Below are 13,143 nucleotides of genomic sequence, written 5' to 3' on the forward strand. Positions count from 1 at the left end.
TCTGTAGAGACTAGGAACAAAGATAAAATATTCTGAAGGGGTGAATCCAGGGCCTTTACTCTTCTCTGAACAAAAGTTTGTGCACAGATGCATTTTATGCATCACTTGGGCTTCCCTGGTGGCTCAGAGGTTTAAGTGTCTGCCTGCAATGTCAGAGACCTGGGTTCGATCCCTGGGTCCGGAAGATCCCCTGGAGAAGGAAATGGCAACTCACTCCAGTATTCTTGCCTGGAGAATCCCATGGACGGAGGAGCCTGGTGGGCTACAGTCCACGGGTTCAGAAAGAGTTGGACACGACTGAGATACTTCACTTTCACTTTCACTTTCAGGGAGGGCACAGGCTCCCTGGGCTCTCCAAATCCCTCCGGTTAAGAGCTCCTGGCCCGGGAGTGAAATAAAGCAAAGGCAGCCCTTCCATCTTCCCTATTCCGACCTCTGGTCCCATCACATTCCGACCTCTGGTCCCATGAGAGGGACGGTGGACCCTCAGCGCGCTCTCCCAGCCGCACGGCTGCCAGAGGAGTTACAGGAGCAGACCTGCCCAATGGCGCCACTGCTTCCTGCCTGCTGCCGGGCCTTGTGAGATGGCCCCAAGGAGATCTAGGAAAAGCAAAGGGGAGTCCAACTCAGCAGAGCAGCCCCTGAAGCAGTGAAGCACAGGGAGTTAAAGAAACAGGAAGCAGGAGTCAGGTCAAGGAACGACCCCTTTCTGAAGGCTGCGCTGGTAACTGGTGTGGCTGAAGCATCACTCTCCCTGCGCACGCGGCTCTGCCTCTGCAGGCACTTCCGGTTTGCCTCACTGTGAGAGGCGGCTGCTTGTCAGAAGGCAGATCTTTTCTACCATCAATAAACTGTCTTTTCCCCGCTGTCAGCCCTGTAATCTGGCACTATATGCGCCTTGCTCCATTGGCTGCTAACACTTCGGTAAAAGGAGATCTAACTGTCGAGAGTTCAAAATTCCAGGGGTCTGTGGAGTCCCGCCACCAATCACCCCCTAGAGTTGTGTTTTAAATCAGGTTCAGTTCAATTCAGTTGCTCAGCCGTGTCCGATTCTTTGCGACCCCATGAATCACAGCTCGCCAGGCCTCCCTGTCCATCACCAACTCCAGGAGTTCACTCAAACTCATTTCCATCAAGTCGGTGATGCCATCCAGCCATCTCATCCTCTGTCGTCCCCTTCTCCTCCTGCCCCCAGTCTCTCCCAGCATCAGAGTCTTTTCCAATGATTCAATTCTTCACATGAGGTGGCCAAAGTACTGGAGTTTCAGCTTTAGCATCATTCCTTCCAAAGAAATCCCAGGGCTGATCTCCTTCAGAATGGACTGGTTGGATCTCCTTGCAGTCCAAGGGACTCTCAAGAGTCTTCTCCAACACCACAGTTGAAAAGCATCAGTTCTTAGGAGCTCAGCCTTCTTCACAGTCCAACTCTCACATCCATACACGACCACTGGAAAAACCATAGCCTTGACTAGACGGACCTTTGTTGGCAAAGTAATGTCTCTGCTTTTCAATATGCTATTTAGGTTGGTCATAACTTTCCTTCCAAGGAGTAAGCGTCTTTTAATTTCATGGCTGCAGTCACTATCTGCAGTGATTTTGGAGCCCCCCAAAATAAAGTCTGACACTGTTTCCACTGTTTCCCCATCTATTTCCCAAGAAGTGATCTTCATTTTCTGAATGTTGAGCTTTAAGCCAACTTTTTCACTCTCCACTTTCACTTTCATCAAGAGGCTTTTTAGTTCCTCTTCACTTTCTGCCATAAGGGTGATGTCACCTGCATATCTGAGGTTATTGATATTTCTCCAGGTGAGTCAGGTAAAAATGCTCATTGCAGACTTATGATTGAAGATACTAAAGTGAGAACATAAATGAATTTAGAACTTTTGGAACGTCTGATTTTAAAAGTATTTGTTTATCTTTAAAGTCCAATAAGAAAATTTTACTCTTGCTTATGTTGTCTGAGGAATAAACATGGAAAGATAGTTACTGAAAAAAAAGCTACAAAATATGAGGCTTTGAAGAAGGGAATTAAAAGAGAAGGGGTCTCATGAAGAGTAACTCCTTTCAGATGGAGAAGCTGAGAGGAGAAAGAAATTGATTTAAGGAAAGATCTTACTATTAGAGCTGAGGCCATCTGCCATGTAGTCAAATTTACTTTTCTGCATGCAGGGTCACCTTATACAGACTTGTACAGACACACAATACAGCTACCATCTCCACTGATATGCAGAGGAGTGCCCTGGCTGCAGCTTCAGATCACTTGGTGGGCACTCAGGATGCTCAGGACTCTGTCTTGCATGTCCCTGGGAAGTGACTCCCAGGAGGTCCATCCACTGAGCCGAGTTCCACTCTGTTTTCAAGCAGCCCTTTAAATCCCTGAGGCCAGAGCCCCTCTCTCTCACCACTTAAAATGCCCGCCCCCCCGCCCGTGTCACTGCTCCTTATCAACATGGCTGCTGCTTTTATAATCAGTCTTAATATATGGTCACCTGATTCTATTATTTTTTATTATGCTGAAGTCAGTCAAGTGTCTTATATCTTACTAGCATATTAATATGGCAGATTCAGAGAAATAATTCAAGGATGAAGCCAACTGATTATCCTCCTATCCATATGAAGTATATAAATATAATCTCTGGCAGATGGTGAAGGACAGGGAAGCCTGGTGTGCAGCAGTCCATGGGGTCTAAAGAGTTGGACATGACTGAGTGACTGAACAATGATATAATATTATATCAATTGATAAAGAATGTACAGTGCATAGGGGAAAGTGGGAGAAAAGTATTTTAAAAATTGGATCAAGCTTAGCTAATAAAATTAGCAGTTGCAAATGTTGTTTGAGGGAAGAATATAATGAATTATGAATTAGGAAATTTTCGTATTATGTAAAAAGAAAAAAGCAAAAGTCACAGAACATCCTCATGAGTAGACATATTTATTTATTTAGAAGCTGCTTATTTTCTGTCATCCAATTTCCATTTTAAGAATTTGTGGGGTTTCCATAATGCCTCATGGTAAAGAAACCTGCTGATGCAGGAGATATGAGTTCAGTCCCTGGTCCAGGAAGATCCCATGTGCCTCAGAGGAACTAAGGCCATGAACCACAACCATCGAGTCTGTGGTCCACAGACTGGGGGCCACAGCTCCTGAGCCCATGCTCTGCCACCACTGAAGCCTGGGGGCCCTGGGGCCCACGCTCCATAGCAAGAGAAGCCGCTGCAACGAGAAGGCCAGGCACCACAACCAGAGTGCTCCCCACTCACCGTAACTGGAGCACACCTGCGCAGCAGCAAGGATCCAGCACAGCCCCCACCCAAGAAAAGAGCCTGTGAAAGAAGAGCTGAAGCCTACGCAGTGCTGTGCTGACCCGTCCAGTGGCCTGAACAGTGGGCGCTGCAGGCCAGCCTTCAGGGGGAACTGCGGAGTAGGCAGCGAGCTCGCCTGCCCGCCTGTGGGGTAGGCCAGCACCTCTGATCCAGTAGCGTTGCACTCAGCTGCTGAAATGACCCATTCACGGTGAAGTCCTCCTTGGTCAGAGCTTGGTCAGCTGCCCCCTGCTCTTCCCTTTTAATCTCTTCAGAATCTGCAGACGTAGAGATCAGGCACGACCTCCCAAGAGTGTTCACAGGAAACGGTGTGCTGGGCAGAACTTCCCTGGTGAGCATCCACCAAGTCAGACCCACCGACTGAGCTCCCTGGTTGCCGGGAATGGGTGGTCTCCAGAGTGCAGAGCAGAGTCCGTGTCACACAGACCGATGGTAAGAAGTTCACATACATGCCTCTGGAAGAGGCTGGTGGTCAGCCCTGGGCTCATAACCACCAGGAGTCTTGGCTCCTGGAAGCTGCCTGGGTCTGGTTAGTGGAGGCTCCAGGAGCAAAGCGGCTGACCAGAGGAGCGGCGGCAGCAAACTGCAGCTCAGCTCGCTGGCCAGGGTTCCTGGAGGACGCAGCAGGGACAGCAGCTGGGTTTTCAGTGGCAACGATGGCATGAGCTGCCTACAGAAGCTTCTTCCAGGTTCTCTTCGGATTCCTAATGTAAATGCCACCACTTTTCCTTCTGTAGATGTACTGATCCATTGGGAAGTAAAGGTCAGTGCTGCCTAAGTGGTCCCCTGCTGCAAGGAACGTGATGGTGTCGTCCTTCATTTGCGGGACATCAAGGACCAAGGATAGTTTAAAAGATTCACTTTAAGTTATGACAAGAATCCAAGCAGTGCCATATGGACCACTGTCTGGGTAGCGTGGGAAAAGCCTCAGAAGATATGTTAGAGAAGCCAGATAATCCTTCTGATAAAACAAACTTGACTTTCATTCAGTTTGTAGAAATAACGCTGTGAGTTTTATTCTTTAGCGGTTTAGATTTTTTTGTAATGTCTTGGCATTTCTGAGAAATTTATAATACATGTACAAGGTTCAAGAACCTAGAAATATAAAATACTTCATATTACATTGTTCTTCCTACCCCCTCCCTTCTTGTCAAGGCCCTGTTGCTTCCACAGTCAGCCATGTGTTTTGTTTCTCAGGAATAGCTTCCAGAGGTTTATTTGTTTTTTCTAAGTATTTATTTGGCTGTGTCCACGGGACCTTTTCCATGGGAACTCTGAGCTGTGGCATGTGGGTTCTAGTTTCATGACAAGGGATTGCACTCAGGCCCCTACAATGAGAGTACAGAGTCTTAGCCCCTGGATCAGGAGAGACGTCCCAGAGTGTCATTTTATGGACACAAGCAACTACGAATATCTATTTCTTCTTCACTCCACATGTGGTGCTAGTGGTAAAGAACCCACCTCCCTGTGCAGGAGACATAAGGGACTCAGATTCAATCCCTGGGTCTGGAAGGTCCTCTGGAGCAGGAAACGGCAACCCACTCTGGTATCCCTGCCTGGAGCATCGCCATGGGCAGAGGAGCCCGGTGGGCTACAGTCCATAGTGTCACAAAGTGTGGGACGTGACTGAGTGTGAGCACAGCCACATTTAAAACCATAAATGGTCGCACACTGTGCACAATGTTTTATGGTATCTTGCTTATATTCAGCTGACACTATCTTGGGAATATTCTCTCTTGGGACACTATTTTCCACAAATCAGTCCAGTGACTAGATGATGTACTATAATACGCTTTACTGGTCCACGTTGGAATAAACACTAATATAAAATGACATCTTGACATCACAGAAAACAATGTAATGCATAACCGTTGCCTAATTTATTCCATTGCAGGAAAATGTATCAATTTCTAATGCATATGGAATTTCTACAAATCTAATGGACTTGTAGCCTGAAGTATTTCCAACTGAAATACAGCATCTGATAGGATGTTGCTGGTAAACTAGCACGTTGCTGGATTCCCCACCCCTCTCCCCCTGAGGAGCTGTGCAATGATCATTTCTCTTTCCTTAAGACTCAACCTCTCCTCTCCCAGATATTTCCCTGATGTGTTTTCAAAAACATTCACCAACCTCTTCTGCCCTTGTGACTTCTCTATAATCCGCTCCCCTTCTTATCACTGCCCTTCATTCTCACGCCCGCATTGCCTGGCCTGCCCTCTACCTGCCATCTCAACATTGCCCATCATTGCCCCACCCACTCCCCTGGAGACGGTATCAATACGGCCAGATAGATGGTTGAGTATAGAAAAATGGTTCATGGATGATATTGAATCACTGAGCCTGGATGAGAAAGAGACATCCACAGGGGAGTCTAAGGTAGCTGGGGAAGAAGGAAAATTTAGCTTTTATCTGTGATCTTCATTCAGGGGAAGATGCTACAGGGCCCACCAGGGAAGAAGAAGTCAGAGTCAGAGGTAAATACTTGGGAGGTGGTGTCCAGAAATTCCAGCAGGAACTCTGGAGAGAAGAGTGAGGGAGAGCGCTTGCTGTGATGCTGCTGTGAGTGTTGGGCAGGGACACACACGGGGCAGCAGAGAAAGAAGCAGGAAGGTAATAACAGGCTTCCCAAAGGAGGGGAGGGTGTCACGGTAATAGTGATGTGCACATAGTTACACATGTCACGGAGAGACAAGGGAGGATGGAAAAGAGCCAGTGAGAGGGGAGGGCGGATGCAACTAATACATCCTGTACGCTGTTTCATGAGAGGCCAAGAGCAGAGGCGGAGAGAGAGGCTGAGCCAGAGCACAGGACACAATGAAGCAGACATAAAAGTTGATAAATAAAAACATAGGTGTTCAAATCAAGATTTTGTTAAAATGCTCTTTTGAGGAATACAATTGGGATTTTAAGGAACTCCTTTTAAGGAATGTAGAAATAAAGTTGCAGGTGAGATATTAATTCTTAGATGATGATTCACAAGAATGACTCCCCTGCCTAAAGAGTGATACCATCAGAAGCAGTTCTGTGCAGAGGTGAGCAGGGAGATGGCACAGCACAGTGATGGAGACACATGGTCGATGGAAACGCTCGACCTTCACGGGAGGAGGGTGTTCCTGTAGACCCCATACGCCAGTGTGCTGAGAACATCGAGCAGGAGTTACTTGAACCATTGAGAGTGACTGTACTTGAAGGGATTTTTGTTTAAATATAATTTTATTTATTTTTGGCTTCTTTGCTCCATACAGGCTCTCTCTACTTATAGAGAGCAGGGCCTGTGCTCTAGTTGGGTGGTTGGGCTTCCCACTTTGGTGGCTTCTCTTGCTGTGGAGCGCTGGGCTCTAGGAGGCCTGGGCTCAGTATTGGCGGTGTACAGACTTAATTTCTCTGTGGCATGTGGGGTCATCTGGGGACCAGAGATCGAACCAGTGTCCCCTGCCCTGCAAGGTAGATTCTTAACCACTGGACCACCAGGGAAGACCCCGTACTTGAAGTTTTCATTGGAGCTACCTAAAACATGATAAAAGTGAGCTCAGCAAAAGGGAGAAGGAGTATCGAGCACACGGCCTGCCTTCCAGCAAAGAGAGCCTGCTGTGTTTGCACAGACCCCTTTCTGTTTCTGAACCACACTTGCCATTTACTCACTTCCTCTTTCTCCACCTAAAAACCACACATCTCTTAAATTCTCCAAGCAATCTCCCAGGTGGCTTTCTTCCATGGAAGTAGAATTTCTGGGTAAAAGATTCTGTGCAATCTTTCCATGTGAATATCAGAAGAAGGTGAACATTTTGTTTGAGGTTATGGTTCTGGAAATTCAGAGTTAAATATGTTTCAGCTCACATTGGCCAAACGTGCTGTACCTGGCCTCAGCCTCCTGTATTTTAGCTGGCTCACTGGTGTCATTAAGGTCCTGGGATCCCTGTGGCCCCTCAACTACTGCATCCACCTCCTACAGCATGGAAAAAAAAAAAAAAAGGCTCTCTGGTTCCATTAAGATCCCTGTTGATTGCAGATCCCATGATCTTGCTGGTGCCTTAATTTAGGAAGCTTCCTAAGTCCTTACCTAGGATGTGTTGGCATAAAGTTCAACCAGGAAAAACAGAAAACAAAACCTGTTTTAGTGTGTCTCTTGATATTTGGTTTTGTTTTTACATTTGCAAGAGCAAAACACAGAAAATGAAGCAAAAGATACTTTCAATCACATACGGTTACCTGATTTAGAATTACTGATTCAAAGAGTGTCTGTAAAAATAAAATGTGACTTCCACTTCCAGCTTTAAGAGGAACAGTATCTGAACGTCCTCACCTGGCACTGGTAATTAAAAAGCTGAACAAAATACTCAGAACAACTGTTTTCAGGTCCTGGACAGCAGGCCATGCAGAACTAAGTTCCTAGAGTGAAGATGGATACACAAATCCATCTGAAGACTCCTGGCTGTCTGCCTTCAGGCAATTTCCATGCTGCAGGTACAGGGAGGGGAAGCCAGATGCAGCCCAGCAAAGCCCTGATCTGAGAACACAGGTGAGCCAGGGAGGCACAGCAGGTGATATGTGTGGAGCAGGGCATTGATGAGAGAGAGCTACTCAGACAGAAAGAATTATTGCATGTGCCTTATGAGCCCATTGAGTCTCTGTCATTGATCACACACAGGTGAAATTCCACAAGGCTGGGCAGGAACAACTTTTGAGGAAAGAATTATTACTGGAGACCTATGCATTGAGTGGGACTGGATGCCATGATCTTCGTTTTCTGAATGTTGAGCTTTAAGCCAACTTTTTCACTCTCCTCTTTCACTTTCATCAAGAGGCTCTTTAGTTCCTCTTCACTTTCTGCCAGAAGGGTGGTGTCATCTGAATATCTGAGGTTTTTGATATTTCTCCCAGCAATCTTGATTCCAGTTTGTGCTTCCTCCAGCCCAGCGTTTCTCATGGTGTACTCTGCATGTAAGTTAAATAAGCAGGGTGACAATATACAGCCTTGATGTACTCCTTTCCCTATTTGGAACCAGTCTGTGGTTCCATGTCCAGTTCTAACTGTTGCTTCCTGACCTGCATATAGGTTTCTCAAGAGGCAGGTCAGGTGGTCTGGTATTCCCATCTCTTTCAGAATTTTCCACAGTTTGTTGTGATCCACACAGTCAAAGGCTTTGGCATAGTCAATAAAGCAGAAATAGATGCTTTTCTGGAACTCTCTTGCTTTTTTGATGATCCAGGGGATGTTGGCAATTTGATCTCTGGTTCCTCTGCCTTTTCTAAAATCACCTTGAGCATCTGGAAGTTCACAGTTCATGTATTGCTGAAGCCTGGCTTAGAGAATTTTGAGGATTACTTTACTAGCGTGTGAGATGAGTGCAATTGTGTGGTAGTTTGAGCATTCTTTGGCATTGCCTTTCTTTGGGATTGGAATGAAAACTGACCTTTTCCAGTCCTGTGACCACTGCTGAGTTTTCCAAATTTGCTGGCATATTGAGTGCAGCACTTTCACAGCATCATCTTTTAGGATTTGAAAGAGCTCAACAAATAGATGGGGAAACAGTGGAAACAGTGGTTGACTTTATTTTGGGGGGCTCCCAAATTACCACAGATAGTGATTACAACCATGAAAGGAAAATATGCTTATCCTTGAAGGAAAGTTATGATCAACCTAGACAGCATATTAAAAAGCAGAGATGGTACTTTGCCAACAAAAGTCCTTCTAATCAAAACTATGGTTTTTCTAGTAGTCATGTATGGATGTGAGAGTTGGACTATAAAGAAAGCTTAGCACAGAAGAATTGATGCTTTTGAACTGTGGTGTTGGAGAAGATGCTTGAGAGTCCCTTGGACACCAAGGCGATCCAACCAGTAAATCCTAAAGGAGGTCAATCTTGGATGTTCATTGGAAGGACTGATGCTGAAGCTGAAACTCCAATGCTTTGGCCACCTGATTTGAAGAGCTAACTATTAGAATAGACCCTAATGCTGGGAAAGATTGAAGGCAGGAGGAGACGGGGATGACAGAGGATGAGATGGTTGGATAGAATCACCAATTCAATGAACATGAGTTTGGGTGAACTCAAGGAGTTGGTGATGGACAGGGAGGCCTGGCACGCTGCGGTTCATGGGGTTGCAAAGAGTTGGACATGACTGAGTGACTGAAATGAACTGAACTGAATGGATTGAAAAGTGTCCAACATTCATGTGGGGCTGAGAATCCTCACCAGCCAGAGTGAAGAGACCTCCTTGAATATGTGGGGCATTCAACTGAGACAGAAAATGCATGTATTAGAGCTGAAACTAAAAAAAGAGAGAGCGAAATGAAACTACTCACAAGCCTTAAAATAAAGGGTGCATAGAATTGTACTAACAAACCTCAGCAATAATCCTCAAAATGTCTGTTATGAGGGTAATCATTTCCTACCAGGAAAAAGCAAAATTAACACTTTCAGGAAACATACAAAGAAAACAAACCAAAAGACATTTCTATCGCCCAGGAAACTTCAAGACATTTAGGCCTGGCACGCTGGTCCTGTGTCAGACAGCAGGTCCAATGTATATTTCATATTATCTCATACCCACCCACAAAGTAAATATAAACCCCTTTATATACACTGCAAATATACTAGAATATTCAGGAAATTGACTACTTTCCGGTAAAACATGAATTCTCAAGACTAATATTTAAAGCAGCTGTAACAAAAGAAAAATAAGCAAGGAAGTCTATAAAATAAATTTTTTTCAAGAATTACTTCTGAAAATCATGTGAAGGCTATGCAAGCAAAGAACAACTGACTGTAAAGTACCACATAATTTTAAAGAATCAAGAATAGAACAGAAGAAATCTGTATTTTGTGAACATAATTTAACCCTGATATGAGTCGGACAGGACTGAGCGACTTCACTTTCACTTTTTACTTTCATGCATTGGAGAAGGAAATGGCAACCGTCTCCAGTGTTCCTGCCTGGAGAATCCCAGGGATGGAGAAGCCTGGTGGGCTGCCATCTATGGGGTTGCACAGAGTTGGACACGACTGAAGCGACTTAGCAGCAGCAGCAGCATGAGAACTTGACATAAGTGACATAAAACAAAAGCACACACCAATTTTACCTACTATTCTTGGTCTCCTACTCTATTAAATGCTAATTAATGATATATGAATCATTGCAGAGAAATTCTCCATCTCTAAAAAAACTTAGGTTTACTCACAATTTTTGTTCCTTTTAAGTAAGCCAAGCTGTACAGTCTAAGAAGTGCTTGCTCCAGAAGATGTGGAATATATATACAATGGAAAATTAGTCATAAAATCAAATGAAATAATGCCATTTGCAGCAACATGGATGAACATGGTGATTTCACTTTAAGTGAAGTAAGTCAGACAGAAAGAGACAAGCATCGTATGACATCACACACGTGGAATATTGAAAAATGATACAGATGAACTTATCTAGAAAGCAGAGGTCGAGTCACAGACATAGAAAACACGCTTATGGTTACCAAAGAGGACACGGGGGTGTGGGGAGAGGTGAGTCAGGAGTTTGGGGTCAGTACGCACGCACTGCTGTATGTACGCCAGGTGGCACAAGGAGCTGCTGTGTAGTGAGGGAGCTGTACTCAGTATCTTGTGACGACCTGTAACGGGAAAGAATCCGGAAGAATATATAGTCGCTCAGTCGTGTCCAACTCTTTGGGACTCCAGGGCCTGTAGCCCGCCAAGCTCCTCTCAAAGGAGGGGTCACAAGGAGCTGGACACAACAGAGGGACTAACCACACAAGTCCTACTCTGCTCGTTCTCAGCCAACTTGGAGAAAGACATGACGCCTTAGCAGCGCTGCAGTAAAGTTTTGCTCTAAGATGCCTGCCCTGTAGGGAACAATTTGAGCTTATTCTGAATTTCAGTTGTGCTTGCAAGTAATTTTGTCAGGAGAAAGAGCTGGTGAAAGAAAGCACAGCTGGCCCAGAGGAAACTAACCAGGCGGGAAAACACAAAACACACGCTTAACACACAATCAAACATTAAACTGATTGAGGACACTTCTTGAAATGTTGAACTTCTTGAAATGAGTAAACCGTTTCAAGAAGTGTCCTAATTCATTCTCCGTTTGTCCACACTTAATTGAGTGTGCTCAGATAAGACACTCTGTGTTTACAGAGTGTGCTGCCATTCTTGGCTAATTTAAAATATAGTGTATTAATAGGAAATTGGAGGTATAATAAGGCAAACAGATCAGGAGACAACTGTCCTTGAAAAGAGAGTTGATGACTTAGAGTTCCCAAGAGGAGGGACAGGCCATGCCTTGGGCCACCCGGGAAAGGACCGGCCTTGTCTGGAGAGGGAGGGAGGGGAATTCAGCGCAGGGGCCTTTACTGTGACTCCTCAGGAGGGAACAGTGAGCTGGGTGCGCAGGCTCAGGACTGGCTGGTGCGCGTGATGTTAATGGCCATCCTCGGTGTCTGCCTCTGGGTGACAAGGGAAGGGGACAGTGGCCTGGAGCACAGCTTTAATGTCACCTCCTCAGAGACACGTCCCCATATGCATCTGTGGTGACAGCTCCCCCATGTCTCCTGCCCTTACCACCTCGGTCCTTCACAGCACCAGGGCCGGCCCTGTCTGCACCCGCTGGGGCTCGTCACCCATCAGTCCTCTGCCCCGGGACCCCTTTCCTCCCCGTCCCCCCGCCCCAGCCCCCCCTTCCCGCTGTGCCCTGTCCCGCCCTTCACTCCATGGAGCTGACTCTTCTACAAGCTGGTCTGTTTATTCCTTGTCTCGCTCCACAGCGTCAGCTCTGTGGGAGCAGCAGGATCCTTTCTTTTTAAAGTGTGGTGGTTTTCTGTCTTACTCTCCTCTTGAACGTCAAGAACTGTGAAGTGTCCTGGCTGGGTCCCTGCCCCCAGCACAGGCCTGGCACAGAGCACATGCGCTCTCAGCATTTGGGGAAGAACCAGCAGTGGTAAGCCTTGTTGCTGCCCCTGGGGGACTGTTAAAAACAAGACAACAGCCCCAAAGGAGTTGCTTAGTTAGGAACCATGCTAGCAAAAGACTTAAATGCAGTTTTGGCTCTTCCAGAAATGAAATCTTGTAACAGTCAGCCAGGAATCTTCTGATTATCACTAGCTGAGTCATCTGTCTGTGAAAGCTTTCCAGCCTTTAATGGAAAGTAACCTCGCAGTAACCACTGGGATTCTTTGCCCAGTACAACTTCCTTGTTCCCGATCCCTTATGCCTATAAAAATCTTTTGTTTTGTGCAAATCCTCAGAGTTTCTAACTGCTACGTTGGATGTTGCCTGATGCATAAATCTTTAAATAAAGGCACTAAGATTTTAAAATTTTCCTGAGTTGAATTTTATTTTATTTTAATAGGGCGTATAGCTTAATTTGGAGAAGGCAATGGCACCCCATTCCAGTACTCTTGCCTGGAAAATCCCATGGATGGAGGAGCCTTGTAGGCTGTGGTCCATGGGGTCGCTAGGAGTCGGACACGACTGAGCAACTTCATTTTCATTTTTCAGATGACAACCCTCTCCAGTGTTCTTGCCTGGAGAATCCCAGGGGCAGGGGAGCCTGGTGAGCTGCTGTCTATGGGGTCTCACAGAGTTGGACACGACTGAAGGGACTTAGCAGCAGCATAGCTTATTTTAAGATTATATTTGGCTTTTAAGAGATTGTTATAGATTCAATTGAGCTTACTGTGAACGATGTCGGATTCAGGATCTCCGAAGAAGATTTACCTTCAGGACCAGGGATCAGGATTGATCACTCAAGAGCGTTTGTGTAGCAGAGTTTTATGACAGTGGAAAAGGTCAGAGAAAGCTTCTGACATGGTCAGCAGAAGGGGTTG

The 13,143-nt window shown here is 45.8% G+C and overlaps 1 pseudogene; it reads right to left on the reverse strand.

The window, feature by feature from the left end:
* Nucleotides 1–3,407: 3,407 nt before the first annotated feature.
* LOC129656522 (40S ribosomal protein SA-like) lies at nucleotides 3,408–11,119 on the reverse strand (annotated as a pseudogene).
* Between the last annotated feature and the right edge of the window lie 2,024 nt (nucleotides 11,120–13,143).

This window comes from Bubalus kerabau, chromosome 6, assembly GCF_029407905.1.
Source record: "Bubalus kerabau isolate K-KA32 ecotype Philippines breed swamp buffalo chromosome 6, PCC_UOA_SB_1v2, whole genome shotgun sequence".
In the NCBI taxonomy this organism is placed as follows: domain Eukaryota; kingdom Metazoa; phylum Chordata; class Mammalia; order Artiodactyla; family Bovidae; genus Bubalus; species Bubalus kerabau.